This window comes from Gavialis gangeticus, unplaced genomic scaffold (genome assembly GCF_001723915.1).
Source record: "Gavialis gangeticus isolate Ggan-Ray unplaced genomic scaffold, GavGan_comp1, whole genome shotgun sequence".
NCBI classification, from domain to species: Eukaryota; Metazoa; Chordata; order Crocodylia; family Gavialidae; genus Gavialis; species Gavialis gangeticus.
In genome coordinates this window covers 176644369-176647728 of record NW_017728992.1, presented here as the reverse complement: position 1 = coordinate 176647728, position 3360 = coordinate 176644369, and positions in this window count along the sequence as shown.

The following is a 3360-nucleotide window of genomic DNA, read 5'->3' as shown; positions in this document are numbered from 1 at the left end:
ACAGTACTCCAGCTGCAGCCTGATCAGCGCCACATAGAGGGGAAGCAAGACCTCTCTGGACTTGTCAGTGATGCCCCTGTTGATGTATGAATGACAGGGTGCAGTTGGCTCTGCCTATTGCTTTGTCGTATTGGCGACTCATATTCATCCTGGAGTCAATCCTGACTCCAAGATCCCTCTCTGCCTCTGTGCTGCTGAGAGGGTCAGCCCCTAACCTATAACCATAATGCTGGTTCCCTCTCCCCAGGTGCAGCACCCTGCACTTGTCCTTGTTGAACCGCATCCTGTTCAGATCCGCCCACTTCTCTAACCTATCCAGGTCTGCCTGGATGTGGTCCCTGCCTGCCGGTGTATTCACTTAACCCCACAGCTTAGTGTCATCAGTGAACTTGAACAGGATGCTCTCCAAACCCTTGTCCAGGTTGCTAATGAAGACGTTGAACAGTACCGGCCCAAGGACTGAGCCCTGGGGGACTCCGCTGTCTACACCCTCCCAACTCAACATTGACCTGTCCACCACCATCCTGTGGGTTCACCCCTGGAGCCAGTTTGCCACCCATGTGACCGTGCATTCGTCAATGTCGCAGTCCCTCAGGTTGCCCACCAGAATTGGGTGGGACACTGTGTCAAAGGCCTTCTGGAAGTCCAAGAAGATGGCATCGACTTTGTTTATGTATGGAGATGCATGTTGCCGCTAAGAGTTTAATTAAAGTAAAAGATTAGTGAGGACTTTTATGTAGTGAGGCCTTGTAAGATTAGTGAGGCCTTGCATGTAGTGGTGCAGTTAAAATTAACCTTATCAGAAAAATGCAAAGGCTTGTACTACTATTGGTCAGTCGTAAGGAAAGTTTGTAGTGAATGGCTGTGAGTCAACAGCATAGCTCAGAAGTTATAAAGTGGCTTGCACATCTGGAAATTACCAGAAGGAAGATGCAGCATTGTAAGAGAAGCTACTAATTTAGAAATTATCTGCTGACCTGGATTCAGTGGGCCAGTGGATCTCAAGGAGCCTGAGGACTGAATACCAGGGTCCTTCCCGGTACCCCTCAGACAGTGCAGATCGGGGATGTCTGACTTCTATGAGCTTTATAGAAGAGGAACTTGTCATACATCAGGCATCAGAGGGGACTGCTGATAAGTTGCTGATGTGAATTGTTATTGTCTGTCATTGCTGTCATGTTACATTATGTGTAGTTGTGTGTTTGTTAAGTCAATAAACCTGTCTTACCTTTTTACCGCCGACCACTCTCTCAATCGTGGACCCTCCCTCTGGTGGCTGGGACTCATGGCCTCATGGACTTGTGCACATCCAGCTTTTCTAAATAGTCCCTAACCTGTTCTTTCACCAATTAGAGCTGCTGACCTTCTCCCCAAACTTTGCTGCCCAGTGTAGTAGTTTGGGAGCTGACCTCGTCTCTGAAGACCAAAGTAAAAAAGGCATTGAGTACTTCAGCTTTTTCCTCACCATCTGTCACTGGGTTGCCTTCCTCATTCAGTAAGGGACCCACACTTTCCCTGACCTTCCTCGTGTTGCTAACATACTTATAAAAACCTTTTTTGTTACCCTAGCATCCAATTGCACTTTGGCCTTCCTGATTTCATCCCTGCATGCCTAAGTAATATTCTTATACTCCTCCCTAATTATTTGTCCAAGTGCCCACTTCTTGTAAGATTCCTTTTTGTGTTTAATTTCACTGAAGATTTTTCTTCTAAGCTAAGCTGGTTGTCTGTCATATTTGTTATTCTTCCTGTACATTGGGATGGTTTGTTCCTGTGCCCCCAGTAAGGTTTCTTTAACATACAATCAGCTGTCCTGGACTCCTTTCCCCCTCAGACTGGCCTCCCAGGGGATACTGCCCAACAGTTCTCTGAAGGATTCAGAGACAGCTTTACTGAAGTCCAAGGTCCATACTCTTCTGCTCTCCTTCCTTTCTTTCCTCAAGATCATGTATTCAGTAATCTCATGGTCACTGCTTCCCAAATTGCCATCCACTTTTATATCTACCACCAATTCTTTCCTATTTGTTAGCAGCAGGTCAAGAACAGCACAGCTCCCAGTTGATCTCTCCAATTCTTGCACTAGGAAGTTGTTTCTAACACTCTCCAAAAACATTGTGGATTTCCTGTGCACTGCTGTATTCCCCTCCTAGCAGATGTCAGGGCGATTGAAGGAACTCATGAGGACCAGGGCCTGTCATCTGGAATCTTCACTAGTTGTCTGAGAAAAGCCTCATCTGTCTCATTCTCTTGGTCTGGTGGTCTATAGCAGATGGCCACCACAACATCTCACTTGTTGCTGTCCCCTCTAACCTTAATCTAGCAACTTTCAACAGGCCTATCATCAGTTTCATACTGGAGCTCTGAGCAATCACGCAGGTCTTTTATATAAAGTACAACTCCTCCTCCTCTTCTCCCCTGCCTGTTCTTCCTAAACAGATTATACTCTGGAGTTAGGCTCCAGAGTGGCAAGAGACATGTGGGTGAAAGCCCCCTGCACCCCCGCTCCTCTGAAGCCCCCCAGAGATCCCCCAGCACCTGCAGAGCCCTCTGCCAACCCCCAGCACAGTCAGAGGTAAGCAGGGCCCGTGGTGGGAGGGGGTTATCCCCTTAGTGAGTGGGAGGAGGCTTCACTCAGCCACTTTAAACTAAGCCTGCTGGGGGATGGGGGAATACCACCACTGCTGGCGTACTGAGCAACCCTTGCAAAGCCAGCAGGCCAAAGCACTAAGGGATCCCACCCCTGACCCAGCCCTGATACAATCTGTGGGCAAGGCAAGAGCCCCCAAGGGGACACTTGCCTGCCTGTACACAAATGCCAGGAGCTTGGAGAACAAGCAGAAGCAGCTTGTCCTCCTGCTCAATGCAAATAATTATGATGTCATAGAGATAACGGAGACCTGGTGGGACTCCACCCATGACAGGACCAAAGGGTATAGATGGATATACTCTGTACAGGAGAGATCGTGTAGATAAAAGGGGCAGGGGTGTAGCTCTCTATGTTAAGGAAAGCTACGCATCCCTGCAAGCTGATCTTGGAGACCAGGGTGGATGACTGGAGACCCTCTGGGTTAAAATCCATGGGGAACATGGCACAGGGGACACAACGGTGGGAGACTACTAATGACCTCCCACCCAAAGTCCTGAGCTTGACCAGGAGTTCACCCAGGATCTGGCTGAGTCCACATGCTCCAGGACCATGGTTGTCATGGGTGACTTCAACTTACCCAGACATCTCGTGGGAGGATCACTCAGCAAAATCCGAGCGGTCGCAAACCTTCCTCTCATGCATGGGTGACCTCTACCTGACTCAAGAAGTCTACGGGCCAATGAGAGGTAAAGCACTGCTCGACCTGGTACTGG